This window comes from Triturus cristatus, chromosome 4_1 (genome assembly GCF_964204655.1).
Source record: "Triturus cristatus chromosome 4_1, aTriCri1.1, whole genome shotgun sequence".
In the NCBI taxonomy this organism is placed as follows: domain Eukaryota; kingdom Metazoa; phylum Chordata; class Amphibia; order Caudata; family Salamandridae; genus Triturus; species Triturus cristatus.
In genome coordinates, this window is record NC_140585.1 from 707,432,727 (window position 1) to 707,447,060 (window position 14,334).

Sequence of the window (14,334 nt, forward strand, 5' to 3'; positions counted from 1 at the left end):
ACTTTTGCTACAGTTTCTCTTTCTCTAGTTTTGAATAAAGGACACTCTCTCCTAGTGCAAAACAGTGTTGACTTTGTTGCAAGCTCAGAAGTGAGTGCTTTGGAATGCACATGATATGATACAAATTAATTCTTAGTTCTGAGGAGAAACGAAATGGAACTTTTAATAAAAGGATGAACATAGGGCGAATGGTATTACGTATAAATTCTGGATCATTTGGGTAAAAGTAATGATCACACCATGGACAGACCATAGACTTTGAATAATGGAAATCATGCAAACTGAGTAAAGAATACTTTTGTGTGAAGGAACTATGCACAATTGGAAGAATAACTGCCTTTTGGGAAAATGGTCCTGGCTGGCTATCTTTGACATTTTCTATATGCCTGGCATACTGTCGGACTGAACTCTGATTTTCCCTGAACGGACCTTTCCTGATTACCTGCACTTTGCCATCTGGTTAAGTCAAGCAGGCAAACCTTTTCGGCTAACGGGTTAAATGACTCCGGCTATTGCACATTGTGCTCTAGCATCTCTTTGGGCTCACCTTGAGTCTCAGTATTCCTGACAATCTGCAACCGATTCTTGGTTTGTATGATTCATAGCTGTTTTTCTGAAATTGCATTTATATTCTCTCTCTCATTCTCACCAGGTATTTGAATTGAAATGTATTTGAATCTGAACTGTGATGTGTTGTGATTTTACCTGTACTAAAACGATAATCAAAATTAAATGATTCTAAATGTATTTTTTGTGCTTTGACCATTCAATCTGAAGTTTAGATAAATATTTGCTTGTTATAATCATACATGTGTGTGTTATTCTTATTTGTCTAGTCCTTGAATATGTTATAAGATTTATGCTTATTAGGAAGGCACTTCTTTATTCCAGGTCCTCAGGAGAAGTGGCCATTTGTCTCCAAGTCCCTTTTATCTTGATTAGAAGATCTATTGGAGGGCGTAGATGGTTTGTATATGTATAGACCTTGGTGTTGTAGAGTTTCTATGGGCCAAACTCTGTGATATCATAGTTTAATGGTAGCTGAGGAGAATATAACATATATCAGTGGTGAGTAGTTAATAAAGTAAGTATCCATAAAACCTGTTATCAGTTCCGCTGCATCACTGGCTGTAAGGACCAATATGATTAAAATGAAACTTTTACCAACGCACTGTATAGATTCTGTAAAATACTGTGTGATAGATCTCAAGAAGCATTTTGAACCTTGAAAAATTCTACATGAAATGTTAAAAGTAAATTAAAGCTAGTACGTGAAATCACAGAAGCAAAAAAGGCCACAGGATAAATGGGGACTTGGCATAAAGAGGAACTCATCATTGTTTCTGAGGATGACTGACCTGGATAGGTGTCGAGTTAGGTCTTGTACTCAGCTGGGATAAAATGGTGATGTAAAGTTTCACCAGGGTAGCATGATTTCCCATCCACCATGTTGATTTAAATGTTTGTATTTTCCTCACCTGTATATGGGACATTTTACAGTGTGGATGTGAGGGATGTAGATGGGCATGACACCTACACAGTAGAAGAAAAAATACATTTTGTGGCCTTCACTCAATACCAATATCATGAGCAGTACTCAGTGGTAATACACAGTCCGGTACAGAAAAATAATAATTTGGTAGTGGATAATAAAGATCACCAATCCCTACCCCACCTCAAGATGACAAGCATGATGTGGTTTAGAAGTTAAGCAAAGCATTTAATGGGTTGGGTCATAATATATGAAGATTGAGCAAACTACACACTTGTTTTTGGTTGATCTCACTGTGAGATCAATCCCAAAAGATAGCTTTATTGTGTAGGCTATACATTACCTTTCCATGTACAGGTCTATGTGTGATTAAAATGTTAATTCTATAGCTCTGCATGGGAAAATACTAGAGAAATAAGGACGTTATTTCACACTTTTTTTTATAAGCTGATTTGATGATGAAATCAGAAGTTTCATAAATTTAGTGGAAAACAACTTTGCAAAACTCTACTTTGTGCAGCGTGAGACAAAAATGACAACCCACTTTCCACACATCTCCCCTCTAGAGACCAACGCACATCCCTGGCTCAGAAGACACTGGCCTGCATCTGAGCCAAGGAACATCAGGGTGGTATTAACTATTGTTAGCAACCTGCCACTTAGCAAGGATTAGCCATCTGGAGGACACAAATAGTTGGCAGAACAAAGGACAGCCTTAGATCTACAGTTGTGACTTGGAGATGCAAAGGAGGGCTTTTCCTATTCACATCCAGGACCCCCCTAGACAGCCTGCCTCCAGCTACAATGGAGCAGACACCTAGTCTGGACTTTATCAGTTAAGAAGAGAGCTCCTATAATTAGGGCAGTAGACATAGAGCTGAAGAGAGTGCTGTTAAGTGGCAGAAGTGTTCTGTAATCTTGAAGCAGGAGCTCCTGGGTACTCTAATAGTAAGGCGAAGAAGAAGTACTACAAAGGAGGTGGGGGACTGTGAAAAAAATTGTTTGGAATGGGTGACAGAATTTCTCCAGTCACTGGCTAGTGCCCTGGATCAATCTGCCCCCTCAACCACCACCTCTATGAACATTTCTGATCCTGGGAAGACTATAGAGAGAAGTCCTGATGAAAGAAAGAAGATTCCTGACTCTTTCTGGAAGAAAAGTACACTAGGACTCCTGCTGGCACCAAGGGACTGGAATTGCTCTCTAAGAGTCAAGTGGATGGCCTACTGTTTGCTTGCTTCAAGTACAAACACAATCAGAAGGACTCCAGACTCCAAGACGGCCCAACTGACCACAGATTACCGGAGCCTGAAGAAGACCTGGTTGTAAAGACTCCTGGGCCCGTATTACAAATAGGGTGAACTGTCTCGGCATGTGCCATGGCGCATCTTCAAATTGGAGCAACAGGCTCAAACAGGAACGTTGCACCTGATTGCTAATAATGACCTCAGGGCAACGCATTGTTGAAAGATGGAGCTTGGAGCATCTGCTTGGTCTACACCTGCCTGTACTTCAAAGGGGGGCCCAGAGGTTCTCCTACAGAAAGAGCGCATGAGTGACTGCACAAGCCTACTAGGGGATGTCTGTGGGTACATTTCTCCCCAATGAGCTGCCCTCCACAGTCACACTGACTTCCCTCTCTTTTTGTGGCAGTCAGTGCGCCTTCTGACAGCCTCTTTTCCTATGTGACAGCATCCATAATACGGCTCGGGTGCAGAGGAATGAATGAATGAGAGAATATTTATAGAGTGCATGGTTACCCGGAGGCATCCCCGCGCTGACAGACACTCGGCGGGAAACGAGAGAATTACTGAATAAGAAAGGTTTTCACCAATTTTCTGAACGTAAGACGATCTGGTTCAGAGCGTAGATGCAATGGAATACTGTTCCATAATTTGGCCCCATTATATGAAAACATTCGGCCACCAGTGCGAGCACGTTTGATCTTCGGTACAACAATTAAGCCTTTGCTCCCTGACCTAAGATTACGATTAGGGACATATTGTTGATTCCAAGCGCGGATCAGGGGCGGGCCCTTTCCTGCCAAGGATTTATGGATAATACAAAGTGCCTTGAATTGTACTCTTTTCTGGACAGGAAGCCAGTGAAGAGAATCGAGGGCCGGCTTAGCTGAGGACCGTTTCGGGATGTTCAACAGCATCCGGACTGCGCAGTTCTGTACAATTTGGAGTCTTTTAATTGTATCCAGTGGGGCTCCAAGGTAGATCACGTTCGCATTATCCAGCCGTGACAATACAATAGCTTGTACAAGTAGACGTCTTGCCGGAAAAGGCAACAATGGCAATACCTTTCTGAATCTCCTAAGCAATCCATAGCAATTCGCTGCTACTTTACGCGATTGTACCTTAAAGTCCAGATTATTATCCATCCAAGCCATTCAACTTCAGGAAGGAGCTGCTCATCCAATCAAAGAACACCTGAAGGCAGGCTGCAAGATTGGGGTCTGAGTGATTTGGCTGATTCAACAAGACGATCAGTCATATAAAAGTTAAACAACGTGGGGCTAAGGGAGGATCCCTGAGGCACCCCACATGTCAACGGAATGGCCTTTGATGAGCAGTCTCCTTCAAATACCGAGAAAACCTTATCTTGCAGAAATGATTGGAGCCACCTAAGAGCCAGCCCTGTCACTCCCACAGCCCTTAATCTATGACCCATAAGAAGCGGCAAAGTGCTTCCCTCATTTCTATGGGGTCATAGCTCTGCCAAAATGAGGGGACCCTCCCTTAACCCTTTCGATGCGCATGACGGAGCGGTTCCGTCATGGGCGTCGGTTGCGCTGTGCGCATGACGGAACCGCTCCGTCATGGCCCCGCCTGTGCACAGAACCTTCAGCACAGCGCGGAAATCCGCGCTGCGCTGAAGGGGTTAAGATAGCTCCTGTGCTATATTTGCACTGGCACATTCTAAACTACAGGAGGGTTTGCATAAGTATCTGCTCACAAGCATTTGAGACCTGTTCTGTTACACTACATTGCCTTGGGTGCACAGAAAACAAGTGCACAGCAGTTGGATGAAAGTGTGATGTAGTCATTTTCTCTGCCTCTGTAGGACCAGGACAAGGTGCTGAGGCTAGCCGAACCAGATTGCTCTCAATGCAGGCAAGTATACCAGATATTTCTCACTCAGAGCTGTTTTCCATACTGAAAATATGTTCAGCTGAATATCATGGTAAAGGTATTCTGCCTCTTTGAAGCCCTGCCCGACCCAACTACAGTGAACCAAGAAAGCAACTAAGTCAGTAAAATCTTCTACAGAGACGAGGTTGCAAATATATTTGACATGTGACTACACACCAGCAGCTCCAAAATCCAGCTTTGCCTCACCAAAACAAACAGCTTCAGTCGGAGCTCGACTTATCCCACTTACAAGGACTCCTCACCAGTTTCTTCCTTGGACCTTGCTTTCTTGAAAAATATTGACTTATATTTCAAAGATTAAATCTGAAGGTAAAATGTTTGACGTATCCATTTCAGTCATCCTGAAATTGCAACTACATCTCGGTCAACCACAAATTGTTGTTTTCCAGTGGTACTTTACTTTTTTGCAGGCACTTTTTGCAATCAATGTAAAAAATATTTATATATATCTCCAGTTTCCTTTATCTAATGTTCTGATCTCGGTGTCTGTTTGCTCAGTAAATGTGTCTCTATGTTTTTGCAGTGTATTGGGAATTATATTGTTGTGCATTATAATTGTTTGGACTTTGATGCTTGAACTTAAGATACACTTCTGTGAGGATTTGCCTGCTGCTTGTACATACTACTATCAGGAGTTGAACATTACTGTTTTCTATAAATTGTGTTTACCCTAACCATAATTTGTTTATCAAGTTGGTAGGGGCAACCCATACCAAGTTAATAGCCCCATTTCTTAAAATCGCCTTGCTGCTCATACCATGTTACCAAAGATAAACAAGCATTGGCATAGCCAATAGGTCTCGCTTTTGGGACCTTCTAAGTACTTAGTTATGCAGCACAATATCCTTGGTGCAACCACATCAACTGTCAAATGGCTAAACACTTATAAGGTCCCAAAGGCGAGACCTATTGGCTATGCCAATGCTTGGCGTGGTTGTGTGTGTGGTTGTGTGTGGTTGTGTGTGTGTGTGTGTGTGGTTGTGTGTGTGTAGTTGTGTGTGTGGTTGTGTATGTGGTTGTGTGTGTGTGGTTGTTTGTGTGGTTGTGTGTGGTTGTGTGTGTGTGGTTGTGTGTGTGGTTGTTTGTGTGGTTGTGTGTGTGTGGTTGTATGTGTGGTTGTATGTGTGGTTGTGTGTGTGGTTGTGGTTGTGTGTGTGGTTGTGTGTGTGTGGTTATGTGTGTGTGTGGTTGTGTGTGTGTGGTTGTGTGTGGTTGTGGTTGTGTGTTGTTGAGTGTGTGGTTGTGGTTGTTGGTGTGTATGGTTGTGGTTGTGTGTGTCTGTGGTTGTGGATGTTTGTGTGTGTGTGTGGTTGTGTTTGTGTGTGTGGTTGTGTGTGGCTGTGTGTGTGTATGTATGTGGCTGTGGTTGTGTGTGTGGTTGTGTGTGGTTGTGTGTGTGGTTGTGGTTGTGTGTGTGGTTGTGTGTGTGGTTGTGGTTGTGTGTGTATGTGTGTGTGTGGTTGTGTGTGTGTGTGGTTGTGTGTGTGGTTGTGTGTGTGTGTGGTTGTGTGTGTGTGGTTGTGTGTTGTGTGTGTGGTTGTGGTTGTGTGTGTGGGTGTGTGTGTGGCTGTGTGTGGTTGTGGTTGTGGTTGTGTGTGTGTGGTTGTGTGTGTGTGTGGTTGTGTGTGTGTGTGGTTGTGGGTGTGGTTGTGGGTGTGGTTGTGGGTGTGATTGTGGGTGTGGTTGTGTGTGAGTGGTTGTTTGTGTGGTTGTGTGTGTGTGGTTGTGGTTGTGTGTGTGGTTGTGTTTGTGGTTGTGTGTGGTTGTGTGTGTGTGTGGTTGTGTGTATGGTTATGGTTGTGTGTGTGGTTGTGTGTGGTTGTGTGTGTGTGTGGTTGTGTGTGTGGTTGTGTGGTTGTGTGTGGTTGTGTGTGGTTGTGTGTGTGGTTGTGTGTGTGGTTGTGCATGTGGTTGTGTGTGTGGTTATGGTTGTGTGTGTGGTTGTGTGTAGGGTTGTGTGTGGGGTTGTGTGTGTGGTTGTGTGTGGTTGTGTGTGTGTGGTTGTATGTGTGGTTGTGTGGTTGTTGCGTGTGGTTCTGTGTGTGGTTGTGTGTGTGGTTGTGTGTGTGTGTGTGTGGTTGTGTGTGTGGTTGTGTGTGTGGTTGTGTGTGGGGTTGTGTGTGGGGTTGTGTGTGGGGTTGTGTGTGGTTGTGTGTGTGTGGTTGTATGTGTGGTTGTGTGGTTGTTGCATGTGTGTGTGTGGTTGTGTGTATTTGTGTGGTTGTGTGTGTGTGTGGTTGTATGTGTGTGTTCACAAGAATGTGGTGCAGCCTTACGTTTCCCCCTGCGATGGCGCTAAGTTTAACAACTTACCGCCAACGCAGGCACCCCTGCACCATGGTGCAAGGGTGTCTGCTTGCAGGGGAGGATTGTTTATGTGTAGGAAGGTGTCACTTCCTGCACATAAACAATCCTAAAATGCCATTCTGTCTCTTTCATATGTGCTGCTTCATGCAGCACACATGAAAGTGACAAAATTGAATTTTTAAAAAAGTTTCTTTATGTACAGGAAGGGACACCTTCCTGAAAATAAACAAACAATGGCATTTTGCTTTTTCCATGTGTGCTGCACAAGGTAGCACACATGGAAAAAGCAAAAAGGAGGAGAAATAATGCATTTCTCCTCGTTTCGCCAACTTAAGACCAGTTTTTACGTGGTCTTAATTTTGGTGCTGCCTCCTATGTACGCCACCTTTGTACATAGGGGCACCGCAACACACACCGCCCACCCTTTTCATACTAACCATAGCGTGAAAGGGTGCCTTTTGTACAAGGCAGCGTTAAGCCACGTTAAGTGGCTCAACGCTGCCTTGTACATAAGGCGCAGCCCCTATTGCCACCACAATGTTACTATACGTGACGTTGTGGTGGCGATAGGGGCTTGTACATATGCCCTGTAGTCCTTTTATGGCCTTTCTGTTCAGGCAATGCGGGAGCACAGTCACAGCTCACATTAATTCTCGCACCTCTAGCTCCCATTGTTGTGCTGTAAGAATCCCTGCAAATATAGGGGCTTATTCACAAGCCGTACGTCACTTTTCCCATGTTAAAAATGATGCAAAATTGGTGTAAGGGGCTTGTAAATATGCCTCATAGTGTGGAAGGATGTGGCCCTCGGTGTGGTGTTGACAAGAGCCACATATTAAAGACTTTGGCATGACATTTCACCTGCATAAGAGAAAGGAAAGTAGTTGTCCTTTCCTCTTTTATATTTTAGTTACTGTGCTGCAGAGGATAAGATTCAAAATTTCAGATTTTTATCAAATAATTGTAAAAGAGTAGATACAGTAATTTAATATCAAAATGTTGTTTATATTGTCAAGTTAACCTCTAAAATATATTGAAATGCAGCAGATAAGGAGCCACCCACGTCTTAAACAACACGATGTACTGATAAAGATGCCATACGTTAGTTACATCCCATATCAAATCGCGCATTATTTTTATGTATCACATCACATATGACGTCATGAATTGCTTTCTCAAACACATCACTGATCAAAAGACAAATTGAACTCCTTGTCTAGCCGCACATAGAAGCAATTTCCGAACGCAGGAATAGGAACTTTATTATTAATTACTTTTTTTACGAACAATATATCTGGAACATCATGTGTTTTAAATTAGACAATTGAGTGACATAACTTAACAAATAGTTCAGAACTTCAGGATAATCTAGGGTGAAAGAATTTCAAAGTTGTGAACATACTGGTACCTTTTGATGGTCGTCTTTTATTTCAGTCCATGTCCCATTTTCGAACCTAGGACTATTCTTGATGGCTCCCCTTAAGATCAAAGCACACACATGCCTGGGGCTCAGTCTCAGACCAAATGTTAAATCTTCCATAGCTTTTTTCTCTTCTCGCAGTGTGCTCCAGATCAAAGCACGGATACAGTAGACATCCTGTGGAATGTAAAATACAGTAGTATGACTATATGTTTTTTCTCTTCTTTGATGGGGCTGATATCAGGAGTCTCACCGGCCAATTGTAACGAGGCCACGTGAGTTAAAGCATATTTAGATTTACAAGAAATGCCACGTCCACACTCTGAAAAGAGCATAGCATGCTACAACAATTTCTTTCATCCCACCATTCAGCTTTATTCCCTTTAAACACACATCACCACTTGTTCTTCTTTGGGGATCAGTTCCAATGCACTCCCTATTACGCAAGAGGAATGTTTAAAACCATAATCGGGATCTGCCAACATAATAAATGCTAACTGTATGCTGTACAAATTGTGTACGAGTAACATATGATCTGCAAGAGGAGATAATGGATAAAATTGACCTAGATGTTTGGCATGAATTGGGGTAAAAGTGCTTTGTGGGCAAAAATGGAAGGTGTGGTACGTGGTTAAAACTCAGAAAGATGTTTCATATCGATGGTTGGGGCAACAACACCATCCAACATTCTGTTTTACTTACTATGGGGCAATAGGAAAAATACACGCGCAAGAACAAACCAGGTTATAGTTCGGACCCTCTTCATACTCTATATACATATGTAAGAAAGTGGGTTATTAGTAGGTGGAGGTATGCACCTTCCTCTAGCATGAATACCACAATCAATAATAAGGTCCAACCAAGTCTCAATAAATTAATCGTTGCTCAACCTTTGGTAGCTTGGTAAACAAGCAGTCAAGCTGAACTTAGGAGACAGGTGTGTAAAGCATTTAGGGACCAGTTGTAAAAAAATCTTATTTTGCATTTCCAAAGTAGCAATTCCTATGGAATCTCTATTTAGGAAATGCAAAATGGTATGTACAAAGTTTGCGATTTCCTAATAGAGATTCCTAGGTAGAAGGAATCACTATTAGAAACTCTCAAATAGGAAATGCTATTGCATTCCCACGTATAGGCCAAATAGGAAATGGTTTGCATTTCCTAAATTGCAATTTCCTACTAGGAAATCGCAGTTTAGGAAATCCAAACCCAAGGGTGCCTCTGGGCTTAAGGCCCCCCTGGAGCTCCCCAAAATTCATAGTGCGCATGTAAGGGGCAAATGTGCACTTCATGTCACATTAAAAATTACATTTTTAAATGCATTTTTTAATTTTGCACTTGGTTACAATCGACTTTGAGAGAATGGTAATAGCATTTCCTTAAAGCCCAATTCACATTTAGGAAATGCTTTGTACATGGGCTCTAGGAATTGCTAATAGGTAATCCCTATTTGTGTTTTCTAAATAGCTGTCACAATTTGCGATTTCTACTGTGAAGAAATCGCAATTTGTGACTGTTTTTTGGCCTTTGTACATATAAAAAGGCTCTTTTACATTTCTTAATAGGCCGAAATTGCGATTTGACACATTAAATGCAAAAGCTTTTGTACATCTGGCCCTTTATATCAACAGAACAGTAAATAAGTTATAGACAAAATTCAATAAACTTCAATATCACTTTATATACATAGAGAATATTTGTATCTTTAAAATGACACCAAAACGACAATAATGCAATGGAGGGAACTGTAGATATGAATTTCTTTAGATGAAATAAAACAAATAGCCTTCTAGTGCCATAAAGCTTAACGTGCTTGTTCCCAGTCAATCGATCAATCAATATTTTTTATTTGATCCATTAAATTACAGATCATAAAAGTAAAGATAAAAAAATCGATGATAGACATAATGAATCCAATTCATTTCATAAAAGACTCCTTATCTGACTCTTATAGTTTACCCATCTACAAACTAAAAATTGCCTGTATAATTCACAAACATTCATATTATACACCTACATATTGTTCCAGTAAAGATTTTCCCTTCAGACTTAGCCTTTTTCTTGGAGTTTTTCTTTCAACTTTGAGATCTCGGGTTCCTCGGGTCCAGTGTTCACTTTGAAGATGGCAGCCTTCTGTAGTGTGATGCCTCGGTGAGACCCTGGAAGTCTTTGTCCTCGGCATCGATAGCAAGGAGCTCCGGAGCCTTCAGCGGGACAAACCAGTGTGTTAAGGCTGATTCTTGAGTCGACACGGCGGCTTGACTCTAGATATTAAGCCAGCCTTCTTCTACAGCTTTTAAACAAAACTTTGTAAAAAGTTCCCAAACTTTCAGAACTTCTTCTGAGTGGTTCCCTTTGTGTTGCAGAGTATCCAACAGCACCAGCCAAGGGTTGAGAAGCTTTGCATTGCCTCTAGGGGTCTGGTACTCAATCTCCCAAAAAGCACCTGGGAGTCCAGGGAAATCCTGTTGTAGCTGGTCAGATGGAGTAGTCCTCTCTTTGTCTGCTGCAGGTGACTTCTTCCAGCACTTTTCTATCTGTTGCTGATTAGGGAGTCCACTCCTTTTCTTTTTGTTGAAGGCACAGTCCTTACTTGGTGGAGTCTTAAGAGTGAAGCAGGCACAGTCCTTCTGAGTGCAAGCCTTCTGGGGTTAAAGTTGCCACCATGTGCCATGACCACTTCCTGTAAACTGTGGTATATTTTCGACCCAGAATGCACTGTTCTTATAAAAATCAAAAAGGGGAAATTCTTCTTGGAGTGTGTGTCAGTGTAACCCAACCCAGAGGGGTGCCTAACTTTTGGCAACACACCCCTTCCAGCCCCTCTCTTCATCTAATCACTGGGGCTTCCATCTGGCTGGGGATCAAGGAAGTGTGGGTTAGCCTGAGTCCTGTGACATCTGTTCTGCTGCCTCTGAAGTCCATCTTACCGCCCCAACCCCATTCATCTCCCTGACTTCTACAGGCCAGGAAGCAGTTCTCCTCCCACCAAATGGCTTTATCGTAGCAGTTCAATGTAGGATACCGCGCACACCTAGGATTAATCCAATGGTTTAAAAGGTTGATATTTTTAGGCGTGCTGAAGAGGAGTCGTCCTCTAAACCAAGACGTGGAAATGCTAGTGTCAGTTGCACCAATCGGAATTGAGTGGTATCCCTCTTATAGCACAGCCTATAGAGGCAACGATGTTGCAATGATATAATCAAAGTGGAGGCTGTGATTTGAAAATAAACAATTTATTGATGATAATCCATCCGTATTATAATCTTCATTGTATTCATGAGATTATCAGTTTTCAAAATTCGAGTGATTAAAGGCTACTGAGAAAATATAATCCCCAATGCATTTCGGGTACGAAGTTACCCTTCATCAGGAGGAGTCCTGTAAAAACATGATACATAGGAGTGATTTATAATGACCTATTCAGTGGGATAATAGTTAGTCAAAACGTGTCCAAGTGAACTATAGTAACGTTGAAGTGAAAAACATTGTGTGTTAGCGATGTTCCAAAAAATGAAACGAACGACGAAAATAAGATAAACTGTCCGCATTAAGGAATGGTTAAAAAAGTTAGAGAAGGTGATACCAGTGAATCACAAAATAACGTGGTGTATCTACGTAAAAAACGTGCTCTGGAGCGGTAAAATTTGTCACCCCGTGATTGAATAGACAATATACGTGTGAACCAGTGTGGAATAATCTGTAACGGAAGAAAAGACATACCTCGGTGAAGTTTAACAAGAAAGTTCAGCGTGTTCCCGTGAATCAGGCACATGAAAGGCATAGCCGGTTATGGTAGTAAAGAGTGAAAAAGGATCTGTTGAATGTGAGCGGTCGGCGTGGCGGCCATGTTGGTAGGGAGAACCATGTTAATAAAGTTGGCGGCTGAAACAATGTGAAAAAATCCTATATAGTAAGTGCAGATGACAGATGCCTAAATCAATCAGTAGTAACGATTTGTGAACAATGACATTGCCAATGCGTGAGAAAAACATTAACCATGAGTGAACGATGTAAATTGACGTTCAATGGCAACCGATAAACAGAAAGTTATGAGGCTAATAGACAGACAGCTCAATGTAGAAAAATACAAGGAAAATGAAGTAACAAGTGAATGTTAAATGATAAAAAACCAGACAATAAATGAGTTTGAAACGGATGAAAAGAAAACATGAAAAAGTATGAAGGTGAAAGGTAAAAGAAAGTGTGAATTGGTGTGTTATGAGACCATTGATAGAAAAATAAAATAGAGTGAATATGAATTAAGCCCAGACAAGAATTGCGTTAGAGGTGGATGAAAAGAAAAATAGAAAAGTGTGAGAGTGAAAAATTGAAGACGAAAGGGTAAAGGAAAGTGATTCGTTGAAAACAAAAATTTACTGAGGTTCACAATGATGAAAGATTGAAGAAAACAGGAACATTGCAAAAAGAACATTGGTTGTTTACAAGAAACAACTAAATTCAACGCGGTCATTGAGTCCGTGCGGCACCAATGAGTTCATTTTATAAATCCATGCAGTCTCTCTTTGGAGTAAAAATTTTCGGTTGTCTCTACCATCTTTGATGGGTACAATTTCGCATACCAAGAATCTCAATTGGCTGATGTTGTGATTTTGAGCTTGAAAATGCGCAGCCACTGTGGATTTCATATTTTTGTTACGAATGTTACTCTTATGTTCATTTAATCGAACTTTGATTTTTCTCTCTGTTTTGCCTATGTAGGCAAGGCCACAGGGGCACTTGAGCATGTATATGAGGTTCTTGGAGTCACAAGTGGCAGTGACATGTAGTTTGACATTAAACCCACGTGTTGGATGTTGGGTACAGTTCCCCTTGATAATATTGTTGCAATTGCCACAGTTATGGCAAGGTACAGTGCCTTTATGTGACAAAACTACGTTGGAAACAGGTTTGGAATTCAGTAGCTCCAACAAATTCTTGCTTCTTTCATACGCAAAGAGGGGTCTTACCACAAAAATGTTCTTGAAGTCAGGTTCCACCTGTAGCATTGGCCAGTGTTTTAAAATGGTTTTCTTGATGTTAAAACTTTTAGTGGAAAATTTGGAGACCATTACTGATCTGGATGATGATTTAATGCTGCTTTTTGTGCCCAACAATTGAGATCTGGATTTGATGGATGCTCGTTTGATGGAAGTTGTGAGTATTTCTTTGGGATATCCACGATCAGCGAAACGGTTTTCCATGATTGAAATATGTTGTGTTAGTTGAGTGGGTTCTGAAATGATTCTCTTGATTCTTAGAAGTTGCGAATATGGAAGAGGATTTTTGAGAGCTGGTTGATGGAAGCTGGAAAAATGTAGCAAATTGTTCCTGTCAGTGTCTTTCCTGGACACATTTGTTTCGATCCGATCGTCCTTGATGTATAATAATACATCCAAATAGTTGATTTCAGTTTTATGGATGTTAAAAGTGAATTTTAATCGCTCATCGATTTGATTGAGTTGATCAATTGCTTGAATTAACAGTTGTTGTGAACCATTCCAAATCAAAAAAATGTCATCAATGTAGCGGAGAAATAAAAGTGAATGTGATTTCCATGGGTCCGTGTTGATAATGAGATCAAGTTCAAACTTGTGCATAAACAAATTCGCGTAGCTGGGAGCTGCACAATTTCCCATGGAAGTGCCATTGAGTTGCAAATAAAAATGGTTATTGTAACAAAAATAGCTGTGATATAAGGTGAAGTGAAGTAATTCAAGTAAAAATATTTTGTGATCCTCAGGTGTTTGTGATTGTAGTAGAAAAAATTCAATGGCTTCCTTTCCAAGATTGTGTGGAATGGAGGTGTACAAAGATGTGACATCGATGGTGCAAAAATGCATGTCTGTACCCCATTTCATATTGAATTCCTGGATTGTGTTAAAAAAATGAGTAGTGTCTCTGATGTAGGTAGACATTTTCTGTACCAATGGCTGAAGGTGTGTGTCAATATA